We start from the raw sequence: 16,505 nt of genomic DNA on the forward strand, positions 1-16,505 counted from the left end.
CATATTCAGCTAGAGCCATGAATCACTCCATGTGTACTCTCTGGTTGGTGGTTTAATCTCTGAGGGCTCTAGGGGAATCTCATTGGCTGATAGTGTTGTTCTTCCTTTGGAACTGCAAACTGCTTTAGCTGTTCATTCCTTTCTCTAACTCTGCCACTGGAGACCCCATGCTCAGTCCAATGGTTGGCTGTGGGCTGTGAGCATCCACTTCTGTATTTGTCAGGCTCTGGCAGAAGCTTCTCAGGAGAGAGTTATATCAGATTCCTGTCATCAAGATCTTCTTGGCATCCAAAATAGTATCTGGGTCTGTTGTCTGTATATGGGATGGACCAGCAAGTGGGGCAGTCTCTGGATAGCCTTTCCTTCAGTCTCTGTTCCACATATTTTCTCCTGTGAGTATTTTGTTCCTCCTTCTAAGAAGGACTGAATTATCCACACTTTGGTATTCCTTCTTATTGTGCTTCATGTGGTCTGTGAATTATATCTTGGGTATTCCAAGTTTTGGACTAATATCCACTTATCAGTGAGTATATGCCATTTGTGTTCTTTTGTGATTGAGTTACTTCACTCAGGATGATATTTTCTAGTTCCAGTCATTTGCTCAGAATTTTACAAAGTCATTGGTTTTTATAGCTGAGTAGTACCATTGTTCAAATACATTTTCTGTATCCATTCCTCTGTTGAGAGACATCTGGCTTCTTACTAGTTTCTGTCTAAAATAAATAACACTGTTATGAACATATTGGAGCATGTATCCTTGTTATATTTTGGAACATCATTTAGGATTACACCAGGAGTGGGTTTACATCAGGAGTGGTTCTACAGGTAGGACTATTTCCACTTTTCTGAGAACCAACAGAATGATTTCCAGAGTGGTTGTACCAGCTTGCAATCCTACAAAAAATGGAGTAATGTTCGTTCCTCTTTCTCTACATTCTCACCAGCATCTGCTGTTACCTAAGTTATTGATCTTAGCCATTCTGACTGGTTTGAGGTGGAATCTCAGAGTCGTTTTGAATTGCATTTTCCTCAAGACTAAGGATGTTTAACATTTCTTTAGGTGCTTTTTTGGCCATTCGATATTCCTCCATTTAGAATTTTTTGTTTTGCTCTGTACCCCATTTTTAATAGGATTATTTGATCCTCTGTAGTCTAACTTCTTGAGGTCTTTTGTATATATTGGATATTAGCCCTCTATTGGATGTAGGATTGTTAAAGATCTTTTCCCACTCTGTTTTGATGCTGTTTTTTCCTATTGACACTGTCCTTTGCCTTACAGATGCTTTTCGATTTCATCATGTCCCAATTGTGGATTGTTGATCTTAGAACCTAAACCATTGATTGGTGTTATGTTGAGGAAATTTTCCCCTCTACCCATGTGTTCAAGCTTCTTCTCCATTTTCTCTTCTATTAGATTCACTGTATATGGCTTTATGTGGAAGCCCTTGATCCTCTGGGACTTGAGCTTTATATACGGAGATAAAAATGGAACAATTTGCATTCTTCTACATGCACACCCACAGTTAAATTAACACCACTTGTTGAAGATTCATTCTTTTTTTCCACTTCATGGATTTAGCTTTGTTGTCAAAAATCAAGTGGCCACTGGTGTGTGGATTCCTTGCTGGGTCTTCAATTCTATTGGATTGATTGACCTGTCTTTTTCCAAAAAAAATTATTTAAATCACTGTTGCACTTTATTTAGAATCACTGTTGCTCTGTAGTGCAGCTTGAGATCATGGATTGTGAGTCCCCAGAAGCTCTTTTATTGTTGAGAATTGATTTCACTATCCTAGGGTTTTTTTGTTGTTCTTTCATAGAAAGTTGAGAATTTTTCTTTCTCTCTGTGAAGAATTGAGTTGGAATTTTGATGGGAATTGTATTGAATCTGTAGATTGCTTTTGGAAAGACGGCCACTTTCACTGTTAATCCTATTGATCCATGAGTGTGGAAGATCTTTCAGTAATCTGAGGTCTTCTTCAATTTCCTTCTACAGAGACTTGAAGTTCTTATCATATAGATTTTTCACTTACAAGGTGAAGCAATGCAAGAATTTCCTCTCACTGTCTGAGGAATTTTATTTATATTCTTTTTAAACATTATGTGTCCTCTGAAGTGTCTTCTCTGGTAAAAACATCATATGCCTGTTCAAAAGAGAGATTCCAGAAAAAGACACATTACCTTGTCTGGTAGGATACATTTTATGAATAAACTTACAACATTTTTAGGACCAAGAACCTTTCTCTAGTCAGGTTAGAGTCCCTATACATATGTACATATATAATATAGTATGGTCATACTAGCTCTCATACTTTCAGATAATAGCTAAACACTTTAAGATCTGATTTAAGTCCATGTGACTATTTTCCATCACTATCATTCAGTACTTTATAGATGAATGTTTAATAAAATCCAATCTATCATTTTAACTAAATCTTCATTGATTAACATCATTGTTAAATATTTCCCTGTACATCATGTGCTAAAAATTAAGTTCAAGGAGATCTTTGAAGAAACAGGGTCAAAATAAAACTTGGGAATGTAACTATTAAAACACCCTTAAAATAAAATTAAACTTCAGTTTTTCATAGTTCAGGTTCAAACAAATATCTAGGTTAAATAAATACCACCACTTTAAAAATGTCAAGATTGCCAGAGGAGCACAGGAGACACTACAAAAGTCAATTTTTATCAAACAATGAAGAGATTGGTCTCTCTTTTGCAGTTAGCTCAGTATGTAGTAGTGTGTGTATGGTGAAACACTTGTTTGCAGAAAAAGACAGCTTCGCGCTATCTTTTGTCAAATTAATCTAGAAAATATTTTTGTATTCAATTTCCATTTAAAGAACTGCTAACCAAATGTAATTAAATAAATATTTTTCAAGAAATATAATGAAATAAAGAGTCATGATTTCTGAAAGAAAATATAAGCAAAGAATGTCCTCTAAGTGAACAATAGAATGTAAAACAGTAAAGTTTCACCAACTTTCAGAGATACAAAAGTATTATTATTCTATCTAAGCTCATACCTGGCATAATGTCTGAAAACAGCACAGAAGGTTAACAATTTAAATTCAGAACTCAAAATAAGATCTTTGTGTAATCTCATTGACATTTTGTATTAAGAATTGATTTATATTTTATAGAGTTTTCTTTAATTTAAAAATCATCATTGATAACCTTAACAATTGTTATTTTTCTAAAGACAGCAATAAAAGTTAGGCAACATATTTCTAGGTATATAATTCCTATTCATTATTTTCTGGCCTTTAAATATTTTAAGCTGAATAATAAGTTCAAGCTATTATTTTCACATGCTCCAAATTTGCATAGCATTAACAACTATGTTTTTCATATGAACTTTCTGAATTGCAGATTCAGAGACCGCAAAATCAAGTTAGTCAAGATAGTACACTATCTTTGTGTATAGGGAAAGAAATCCAAATTATTACCTGAATTTTTGCATCTAATAATATCCTTGTCTACCTAAATGAATAGTGATGAGAGCATAGTTAATTTAGAAGTTGGGTATATTATTATAATTTTTTTATTGCAAGTGGTATATGGGTCAAGTTTCAAGTTACATGTCCCTAGAAATCTATTATAAGGTGTATAATTTACAATAAAATAGTATTAAATATTTGAATTGTTTCAAATGGTAATTTTAAAATTTATTTTGCTAAAAGTTACTAAAATATAAATGCGAATAATATAAGGATTTGTGATTTAATCATAATTTAGATTTCTTATGTAATCATCTCTACATACATGAAACAATTGACATGTTTTTTAAATACCATACTCAGTTTTTAAGTCATCTATGTTAAGTCTTTAAAATTCAAAGGAGACATTTATGTAGATAGTTATCCATATATCATATTTGTATATTTCCACATAGCAACAGTGTATACACCGAAAAACAATTAATTTTATGGCTGTGTTTTTCATTTTTGGCGCCTAACTACTTAGAAATAAACCAACATGAACAAAGGTCTGAAAACACTTTCTGAGGTACTTTTTCTATTTTTATATTATTTTAAATATAATATAATTCATTTTATCAAACAAAGCAAATATTCACTATGTTTCACTTTTGCTATTGGATTCTTTCAATATATGAAGTCATGGTAAGATTAAAAAAAAAGACATAAATGTAAAATGAGCATTTTATATTGCTAAATATTTACTTACACACAGAGTATACCAAATATTGTATGCATAAATGCATTCAAGTCACTTTTCATATAATATATTTTGTTCAAATACTTTCCTTTTCCAACCTAAATGATCCTCCATATCTCATAAACTTCCAGAAATTAGAGAGTAAAAATGGAAACCCAAAATAAAATTCAAAACACTCAGCAATAGAAAAAAATGATAAAATAAAATGTATGTATATACATGTCTATATACACACACGTATATACATATGTGTATGCACATGTGATCATGCATGTCTAAGCTCATGCAGACACACACACACACACAAAACAAAATGGTCTATAAGACACTTTTGTCTAATAACTTAATATCTTAATATGCTATAATCCACATCTTTCACTACAGATTTTTGTTTTGATATAAAATTTCTAGTTGGAGCATTGTTACCACTGTACTATGGTGACTCCAATAATTTTTCTTCCATATACTTCTGTATTTTAGTAGGTCTTCTCTAGTGGTATATTTCCACAAAGCTTTTCAAAAAGCCTTTTCTCTTAGTTCTTGCTTCTTACAACTCTTAACTTACTTTGCGCTCCTGTTACCCATATTTAATGCTTTTATTCTAATCATTACTTTACCACTACTATTTTAACTCTGTATTCTATTTTCCCTTCCTTGGAAGGTTCACTTCTTTCTGCTTAGTAGCTACCTGGCCTCCCTCTCTGATTATTCTTATAGAAAGATGCATAATTTTAAAACAGTGGCTTTCAATCTTTCTAATGCTGTGACTCTTTAATGCAGATCCTCATATAGTGGAGACCCCTCCCCCATCCACAAAGTTGTTTTGTTAGTACTTCATAACATTAATTTTACTATTGTTATAATTCATAATCTAAATTTCTTATATTCAGGATATCTGATATGAGATCCCTGTGAAGGTGTCATTTCTCCCAAACAGGGTCGCAGCACATAGGTTGAGAATCACTGATTTAAACTTAAAATTTAAACATCTTAAAACTTAAACATCTCAATATGAGAGATAATACAAAATATATTTTTCTTTTTGGGTCTGGGTTACCTCACTCATGATGAAAGTTTCTAGTTTCACATCCACTTACCAGGATATTTTATATTTTGTTTCCCTTATCAGCTGAATAATATTTTATTGCATAAAATTGCCACATTGGAAGCTAGAACCAATTTCACTTTATGCTTACCTGCATGCCAAAGCTCCAATTATATTCATACTTGTTCTTGACCCAGATGAGTTGAAAAGCTTCATCTGTCCCACACACATGAGATAAGTTCTAGTGTTTGAATATTTAAGAAAGGGCAATTATTCTGGAGATAGAGAGGCAAAGTTTGGAATGAATGTGTGGCAGCAGAGAACCAGAACAAGATTAGCTTTATTCAATATCTGTAGATAAAAGTATGTGATAAAAGTATCCTGTCAATATACAAACAATTAAAAACTTTCATATTATGAGAATTTGGACTCAGAACAATAGAACCAAAGCCATCTATAGTTACACATTTATATTGATTTGGGGCACCAGGTCGAAACAGACAATTTTACTGATAACAATGGTTAAGTTTTCACATTTATCTCATCAACACCTTCACTAATAAATATTCCCACTGACACAGAGATGTTGTCTTTTACTGGGAACACCTAGTTTATTTCACTTTCCTTCTTACATTTAACTTTTATTCAAAATGTTGCCAAAGTATCAAAAGCATTTTTTTGGTCAAGACAAATAGGATGGCTACATGATTTACAGTCATGGCAGACAGGTCATTCGAAAGCATATGGCTAAATAGTCATAAAAAGCAATATAGTACTGCCATGAAAACAGAACTGTATACCAATAACACAAAGTCAGGGACCCAAACATGAGCATAGATAAAATCACTCTCTTAGTATATGACAAAGAATCTAAAAATACATGATAAAAGAATGAATGTCCACATTAAATCCATATCTTCCATATTACACAAATCCTTGATCTAAGTAGATTAAAGAAATAAGCTTGAAACTTGAAACACTGAAACTGAAATTGTTAGAAGAGGCAATGTAGTGCTACATATTGTAAGTATAGGAAAGAACATTCTTAGTTGGACCTCATTTTGCTCAATAGTTAAGATCAAGAATTTACAACTGGGTTTTCCAAAAACTAAAATGCCTCTGGACAGTTAAAAAAATAGTCAGCTGAGTAAAGTGGAATCACATGTAATGAGATTGAATATACCTAACTGAGGATTAACATCCAGAATATAAAATAATTCAAAGATAATAAAAACGAAAGAAAACAAAAAAGAGTACAAAGACAAATGACCAATTGGGTAATTTAACAGAGAGTTCTTAAAATAAGAAAATAATAAGAATATCTGCAAATAATGTCCATCTTCCTGAATAGTCAGAGAAATACAAATAAAAACAAGTTTGAAAATCCAATTATTCCAGTTAGAATGGAAAAGATCAATGAATACCCATCAATTATGGTAACTACTATAATGTAAGCTTTCCTGAGAAAATCAGAAATTAATACTTTTATTTTGACATCCAACTGTATGTAACTTCTTTATTCATAGTTGAACACAAGCATTTCTCAATGCAGTTATTTTATTGAATTATTTCAAACTAAAATTTGTATTTCCCTTCATATGAGAAAACAGAAATATCTTAGATTAAAGTGTAATTTATTCAAACACACACACACACACATGTGCTCGTGTTTGAAAGATAAATCAATGACCAAGTGCTTAGAGTACAAACTCAGAGTCCAAATCATTGACACTTCATGTAAAATTTGGATATGATCTTACATTCCTGGAAAAACAATATTTGGGAATCCAAGAGATGCAGATTAGGAGAGATCAGTAGCAAAGCTACAGAGTTTGAAATCTGAGACTGCTAAAATTGGACACATCATTTCAACAGACTTGATGTGTCTAAAGAATTGACTTCAAATATTAATGAGTTATAGGGAAAGTATCACAGTTGGTTTATTGATTATATTTCAACCACTGGGCAATTGGTATTGCATACTTGGTCACATTATATCATCCTTAGTATTTGACATTAATGTAGCATACCACATTTGCTATTAAAACTTTATTGATTATTTGGTTGTTATATATTACTCAAATGCCTTCACTACTGAGTTTCTGTAATGTACTGTTCAATTCAGTTTCAACAGCTTAATTCCTTTAAGAAAGTTGACTCTGATTGAAACCCAGATTACACATGCTTTCATGATGCATTTTGAATGACTTGTAGGTGTAGTTGTATTAAATTTTGAAGATCAAAATGAGTGGAGGAAAGAGGATTTGTAAAAGGTACTGTTGGAAAAAAAATACACTCATCTCACCAACAGGGGGCTTTGGGATGGAAAGGATTAGAGGCTGGACTCTAATGAAGAGTAGACAGCTACTTAATTTCCATGATATAAAGTATTTTTTAGTATTATCTAACAATGAGCTAGTTAAGTGCCTTGTCAAGACTTATTTTTTTAGTGGAAAATAGTCTCACAAAAGTGAGGGAAACTAAAGAAAGATATCTGGTGTTAAAGAAATTTTTCTCCATTCTTTCAAGAAGATAAGAGTATGCAGTATAAGAATAAATCTGGGTAAGTGATGCTGAATTATAAACATAATTAAACCAATAGCTTTCTAAATCTTACAAAATAATTTTCAAAACATTTTCATATATGGTTCTGTACCATGTTCCCAGTGGGTGGGGTGGAGAAAATGCTTGAGGTTTTCTAAGATTTGTAACCATACAAGTCCCCCTATTCAAATATTAAAAATAATTTTTTCATAAATTTGAAAAGTTTTGATATCATCCCATAAATATTTTTTCTTACCACACCTCACTAAACTAATATTTAAGAAAGCAAACCATTAAATACAGAGACTTAAAAATGTTTTCAAACATAGAATATCATCTATTTTATAGTAACTTTTGTTAAATTTTTTCATCTTCCCACAAATTAAAATGCTTTGCATGAAATTAATTAAAAGAATCTCTTTGTTTGCTATAAAGAAACTCAACCTTTATGGCAATGCAGCTTATAATAATCCTTGTGAAGTGCATGAAATTTGGTCAAGTATCCTCTTCAGTTTTTTCATTAATGTTTCACTGAAAGAGAGTTCATTTGCTTTTAATTATCATGTTATATAGATTTGGCTAGCAATAGGAAGTTATTTGATTTGCTATTAGGTTAGAATATTCTGCCTTCATGAAACTGTCTTGGGCAGCTCAGCAGAATCACAGCAGCTGCTTCTTAGAGTAATGATCCATTTATCATGGAATCAATGAGCTCTATATTAATGGACGTATGGTATTTAAAGTACGTACACGACACACACGATTTGCGGTAAGTTTATACTAAAAACTGTTCTTTAGGAAGGAGGATGTAGTAATTCATTTATTTATCTGATAAAGGATTATGGAATTCTTTCCTTTCTAACTTTTAGGGCATCACAAAATGTAATGCAGGTTTGCATTGAAATGCCAATATTAGGACTATGTGAGGACCAGTGGGAACTGATTTGGTTTTGTGAATATTGTGAAACTAAGTGTGAAAGAATTTATAGATTAGTCTGTTGTGTGAGAGATAAATATAAACATTAATGGTGAAAGTAACATTTGAACCAAAGCAACTAAGCAGAGTGATTAATACTTTTAATAATTATATACCAGAGCAATAGAATTTAATATAGGATTTAAATAATTATTTACTTTTCTGCTATAATGACATATCTTGACCTGAAATTCATATTTACTTGCTTTTTTAAGTTTTCTTCCTCTGTTAGTTTTACTGTTTCTTTTCTTATTTTCAATTCTTACCATATCAAAGCACTTTTCATGCTATAAGCTCTCATGTTTTGTTAGAATCATCATGGGTTAATATTATACCCCAAAATATATTGATCATATTTAATTTTAAGAAAAAATATGTAGAACTAAGATATCCAGGTACTTTACTTTCATAACAATTTAGATTTCTAAAATTTTAAGTATTACATTTTATGTGTATATATGCATATAATTTACTTCATCCATTCTCCAGTTTTTCCCCTATGCTTCTCACTAATTCTCTCTTCCAAATTCTATTGCTCTGGTATATAATTATAATTCCAATTTCATGTAATTTTTATTGATACCCCCTACTTATGTATGTATAAGTGTGGGACCATCTCTTTGATTGTGGGAAATCTCTTTGGACATAGAGTCATGAGGAAAAAGAGTCTCCTTCTAATAGCAGCCCTAAATTGCCAAGAGTAACCCAGATAAGTATATTTTTGAAATAGTAGTGTCTGATAAGGTACAATGATTATAAAAGTAAAGAAAAAAATGTGCTTATCAGGATTCATTCTGAAGAAAATGGAACGATATAAGCCAAAGCACATAAAACATTTAAGTAGGGGAACTTTGGTAGCTTTGCAAAATTTTTATTTCTCTTTGTGCCTTAAATTACTGCCCCTTTTTATATGATTGTAAGATGTCTTCCACATTGTGAAGTATGACCTGTTTTTCTCAATATTTTCTGACTCAAATGTTAATTTGAAATATTTTAATTTTATGTGTATATATATTTTCCAGACATGTATATCTCTGAACCACATTCATACCTGGTGTTCTAAGGGGATCAGAAAAAAAGCATCGTATTTCTCCAAAATTGGAGTTACAAGCAATTGCATACAGTGTCATATGTGTACTAGTATCTGAGCTATCCCTCTAGCCCTAATTTTAAAAGCATATGGATACCAAAATAACTTCTGACTATTCTCTTAGTTCTGTGTCCTTACCAAATTGTGAGGCATACTCATGAATTTAATTACTAGAAATAAAGCAATGCTTCATTTATTTATTTTTTCATGAAAGTTAAATTAAAATTTATATTTTGGGAATCAATTATGTATTCATATATCCTTAGTGCGTGTATATTTAGGCATATAAACACTATATACAACTTTGAAGTACACATTTTCAAGCCTGACAAAAAGCCATAGTTGCTTATGTTTTTATAGGATTACAAATTTTATTCTTACAGGCTTTGATAAAATTATATTCAAAGTTTTATTACCCTTCCTATTGTTACTGATCAATCACTAATTGTAACCAAAGAAATGTGAACTGCATAAGGACCTGATTTTGTGTTTTAAATGACTGCTTCATTTAGAAATCTGTGTACTGTCAATGTGAAAAGGAATACTTCTTAAATATTTAACCAAGTCTACTGATGAATCAATTTATTACATTATATTTTATTGTATAAAATATACTTATTAGACACTTATGCAATCATACACATCTAATTTAGTCTGATTGTTTAACTGTTTTCAATTTAGTTTGTTAAGATCAAAGCCCGGAGATAAGTCAGCTTTCTGTTTATTGTTCAACCTATATCATGTTTTTATTTATATATTACCTGAAGTTAACATACTTGTAGTTTGGAATATATTCTCATAATTTTAATATATGTACTATTTTGTACAGTTGTGTGTGTGTGTGAAGATATTTGATCGCACTATGAACCCAGAAATTATATTGTTTAATGGAAAAGAAACCTGTTTCTAGTTTTGAGGTGGCTCAGCCCCAGCCACATCTTTAATACAAAAGCTTCCTGTTTATTGTAAATAGCATGTAATTGAATCAATATGTCAAGAAGCAGAGCAAGAAACCAGTTGACAGGTAGAAAACATAGTACATGATGAACATAGAAAAATCCATAGAGAGAAAAAGGAAGTCATGCTGACAGATAAAGAGATGGACAGAAAATGGAAAGGAAGTTCATTCATTCATTTTGAATGGTTTTCAAAACAACACAGAGAAGCTCCCTTTTTATTTTGGAACATCCCCTCATGAAGAATTTCAGCTGGATATTTTCTCAGCATGTTTGAGCAACCAAACTTCCACTCCAGCATCTGAATTCCAAGTCTTTATTAGTATAATTGAACATTTGAAATTATGTTAGTTTTTTTATTATGTTTCATTTTATTTTAATCATATCTTCTCTTTCCTCTAAGTCCTTCAAGATTCTTTCATTATCCTTAACAACCCAAATTTAAGTTCTGTTCTTTTAAAAAAAGGAAAAACAAAAGCAAACATACAAACAACAAAGAAAGAAAAAAGAAAGAAATCTCCCTAACCAAATAAAAACATGAAGGCAACACCCCAAAGAGAAAACAACAAAACAAAACAAAACAAAACAAAAAGACCAACTGCAACCTATTGAAAGTACACACTAAAGAATTCTAGAGTCTATTTTATTTATAACATCTGTGGAAAAGCACTATTTCTAGCAAACTTTAAGTAAGAGACTAACAATTCTTAAATAAAATTTGGACATTATTGAAAATCCACTTTATGACACTTCCTGTGTTCTCAATGCTACTCAATGTCTATCTTCAAGCCTGTAATGCAGATTTTGATTTTTATATTAGTGTATTGTGCTTAAAACTAGAGAAGTGCAGATATTTTATCTTTTTAAATCTATTCCAAGGTTGACTTCTTTTCTTGTGGCAAGCTAAACTTCTTTCAATACTGACTTTTAGGTTTTATGATTATTACAATAATGGTTTTTAGAATGTTGATAAAGATTACTGTAAGTTTACAGGTATTTATCAATAATAATTCATTTCTTATTCAACTAAACATAAGGTATCTCTATATTGATTTCACTATTTCTGATACTGTTAATAGTTTCTATAGTGTTCCATATTTACTTGGTAATACATTTAAAATAATAGTATAAATAACATAGATGATTAAAAATCTAAAATACAATATCTTCTATTTAGAAAACAAGTTATCCCCATGAGAAAGATTATGAATAAGGAACACTAATTGTTTCTATAGTGTAGATATTCTTTCTACAATGAATATATCACTAGATTTGTTTATATCTGTTTTTCAAAGTGAGCACATCTAATTATCTACTATTCACTGTAAGTAAGGCCTTTATTGTTGAGGCTACAGTCTCAACAATCTAAATACAAAACAGTTAAACAGTCAAACTAAATAAGCTGTGTGCAATTGCATAAGTAACTACTAAGTAAGATGTGTGTAATTGTGTAAGTAACCAATAAGTGTTTTTTTGTTTTTTTTTTTGTTGTTAATGTTTTTTGTCTGTTTTTTTTTCCTCTGAGAGCTTTCTATACCTTAGATATTTCAATGTTCTTGGAATATGTGTTTAAGAGGAACAAGAAATACACAAGAATAATTACATGATTATTATATATACAGAAGAAATGTACAAATGTTACAAATGAGAAAGTACCAGCCACAATAATTTGCAAATTAGTTTTGCAAATCATTAAATCTAACCCTGATAGCTTTGAATGAGAATATTGGCGGGGGGTGAGGGTGGGTGGGACATAGTTGATGTTACATTTTAGCTCTACCAGTCTACATTTATCTGTAATATTTGCAATGCTGAATCTTTTAAGGTTCCTTTTGTGAATACTTGAGAGAATGACTTTAGCATGTATTAGTTGAATATCTGACATTACATATCTGTGTTTCCTTTAAGTCATGCTTCCTACTGTTACCTAGAATGTTTGTTATTCTTGGAAGTATATTGTTGGGTTTATATAATATTAAAATTTTTACATGTTTAAGTATTGTAATTCAAGTGCTGGACCAATCGAGACCCTATGACAATGACTAGAGAGTGATGATGAGACAGTCACTTGTTCACTGTGCTGGTTTACCACCTCCACCTTGGGCATCTTAATGCTTCCTATTCCACAGATTCTTCTCTTTCAATGCAGTTACTACTCACCTTGCATTATGCTATCATTCAACATTTGGACATTGTTCTAGATATTTTAATATAAACTTCTTACAATTTTTTTCTAAAATTGTTGTAGACTAAATGTGCCCTACAACTATATTGGGATGTAGATTGGTATATTATGAAGATTCACATTGAGAAAAAAGGCATGGAAATTATAAATAAGTGCTGTTATCTTATTATCATATATCTTCACTTGGGTTCCTCGCCCTTATAATTAATCTACACAGTAGGGAGGGGGTATGAAATGGCAAAGCAATTATGATATTTCTTTTCTTTTTAGATCTTCAGGAATGTAATAATAAATAAATAAAATTAAATAGATAAAAGAAGATGAAGTGCCAGAGGCAATATCCAAATTATGAAAATCAGAAATGAAAAAGGAGACATAACAAAAATGGAGAAAATTCAAAAAGTCATCAGATCCTACTACAAAAGTCTATGCTCAACAAACTAGAAAATCTAGATGAAATGGATGGTTTTATAGACAGAAACCACATACCAAAGAGCAGGCAAACTACCTAAACAGGCCCATATACCATAAGGAAATAGAAATCATTAAAAACCTCCTAACCAAAAGAAGCCCAGGGCCAGATGGATTTAGTGCAAAATTCTTCCAGACCTTCAAAGAAGACCTTGTACCAACATTCCTCAAACTATTTCATAAACTAGAAACAGAATGAACACTACCTAATTCATTCTATGAAGCTACAATTACTCTGATATCTAACCCACACAAGGACCCAACAGAAAAAGAGAACTTCAGACCAAGGTCGCTTATGAATATAGATGCAAAAATACTCAATAAAATTCTTGTAAACTGAATCCAAGAACACATTAATACCATAATTCACCACAATCAAGTAGACTTCATCCCAGGGATGCAAGGTTGGTTCAATATACAAAAATCCCATTAACGTAATCCACTATATTAACAAACTGAAAGAAAAGAATCACATGATCATCTCCTTAGATGTAGAAAAATTATTTGACCAAACACAATACCCCTTAATGTTAAAAGTATTGGAGAGATCAGGAATTCAAGGCCCATACCTAAACATAATAAAAGCAACTTAGAGCAAATCAACAGCCAATATCAAATTAAATGGAGAGATACTTGAAGCAATCCCACTGAAATTGGGGACTAGATAAGGATGCCCACTCTCCCCAAATCTATTCAATATAGTACTTGAAGTGCTAAATAAGACAACAAAAAGAGATCAAAGGGATACAAATTGGCAAAGAAGAAATAAATGTATCTCTATTTGGAGACTATATGAAAGTATATATAAGTGACCACAAAAACTCCACCAGAGAACTTATCCAGCTGATAAACAACTTCAGTAAAGTGACTGAACACAAAATTATCTAAAATAAATAAGTATCTTTTCTCTACTTAAAGAATAAATGTGCTGAGAATGAAATTAGGAAAATGACAAGCAGCTGAAAGAATCAGATGCAGATATTTGCACCCAACCAATGGATAGAAGCTGCTGACTCTTGTAGTTGAATTAGGGGAAAGCTGGAAGAAGCTGAGAGGGCAACCCTGCAGGAAGAGCAGCAGTCTCAATTAATCTGGATCTCTCCCCCGAGATCTCTTAGACACTTGACCACCAACCAGGCAGCATATACCAGCTGATATGATGCCCTCAACACAGCAGAGGACTCCTGGGTCTGGGCTTACTTAGAGAAGATACACCTAACCTTCAAGAGACTGGAGGCCCCAGGGAGTTTCGAGGTCTGGTGGAGTGGAGGGTGAGGAGTGGGGTGTGGGGACAACCTAATGGAGACAGGGGGTGTAGAGAGGAGATATGGGATGTGGAACAGTCAGAGAGGGGAATAAAATCAGGAACTTAAATAAATAAATAAATAAATAAATAAAGGATTAAGAAAGAAAGAGAAAGAAAAGAAGGAAGGAGAAAGGAAGGAAGGAAGGAAAGAAGGAAGGAAGGAAAGAAGGAAGGAAGGAAGAAAGGAAGGAAGAAAGGAAGCAAGCAAGCAAGCAAGCTGAGTAACCAAGGGGAAGTGAGCCTGTAAGTAACGACTTCCATGGCCTCTGCATCAGCTCCTGCTTCCTGATCTGCTTGTTTTCTAGTCCTAACTTCCTTTGGTGTTGAGCAGCAATGCGGAGGTGTAAGCTGAATAAACCCTTTCCTCCCTGCCCCCCACAAAAGATGAAGTAAAATAATAGCATACTTTCCATTTCCCTTCTTACAATTAATAAGCCTCTCAGAATAGACAAGTTTTTAATTAGATTAATTTCCTGCCACATTGGTGTATCTAAAATATAACTCACTCCTGGAATCTGTTTTTCACTTCAAATGGTTGCAGACTATGTACTGTAATGCTATATTTGCAGCTCAGCAGCAAAAAGGACTGTGTTTCAAAATATTCCTGTATTTCCTACAAGACAATAATAATAAACAGGAAGATGTGCCACTGTGCAGCAAGCTTGTGAGACAAGTGCATGGCATAGAGAGCAACATTTCATAAGAATGAAGTATCCTTTTGATCAGTGGTTTTAAGATACTGATCTTATGCATACTTGAAGTTTTTAACTCTTATGCTTCCCATTCTTGACTGGAAAATGATAGTATCTCTGTCTTTGTAATTTTATTGTACAAACTTCTAGCATATATATATATATATATATATATATATACACACACATATGTATATATATATGCTAGATAAATAAAAAGAAATTTATATATATGAAAGAAATAAATCTTTTTTAAAAAGAAAACCAGTACATTGCAATCATAAGTGATTAGAAAACAGTATTCTAATATATGAAATTTTTTTCTAGTCATGGATTACTGAATGACATACAACATATGCAATATAGCAGGGCAGAAATTACATAAGGGAATTTGCATGTATTTGGAAGTATAATTTTGAATACATCATAGTATTAAAAGATATCCAATAAAATTAAAATTAAAAAAAAAATTTAGAAATGCAAGTTTATAATATAAATGTATAGGTCTGTCATAGTAATGGAAATAATAAATTATGTTGATATTTTTATACTTAATTTAGTTTTTCTAATTTACTTTCATCATCAAGAAATTAGCTCATTTTTAGGCATCACAGAAATCTAGTTTTTAATTACAATGATTTATTTACTTTATATAAAATAACATATTTTTATTGTATTTTTAATTATGTAACAAATTTCTTTATGTTTCTCTTTAATTACTTAACTATGGTTCACTGATTTAAGCTATAATAAACAGAGTGACAAAAGGTAAAATAAGGTTATTAGTTTACTTCATTTACAGATAAATAACTCTGGGAGGTTTCTTATATCTTCTCCATAGATGAGGTTAAAAAATGTTTGGTGAAGGAAAAAAGTTCGGAAATCATGTCTGTAATTTGTTTAATGTCTAATGGTATCCAGAGAAGAGTATTGCATTAAGTAAATGGGAGTCCCCAAAAATAAAATGACAGAAAATTAATTTCTTGAAGAAATCCAGGTATTGAATTTGTTTCCTTTTCCATAAAAGCATCAATTGTATGTTTTTAAACATCATATCT

The sequence above is a fragment of the Mastomys coucha genome, unplaced genomic scaffold, assembly GCF_008632895.1.
Source record: "Mastomys coucha isolate ucsf_1 unplaced genomic scaffold, UCSF_Mcou_1 pScaffold8, whole genome shotgun sequence".
Classification (NCBI taxonomy): Eukaryota; Metazoa; Chordata; class Mammalia; order Rodentia; family Muridae; genus Mastomys; species Mastomys coucha.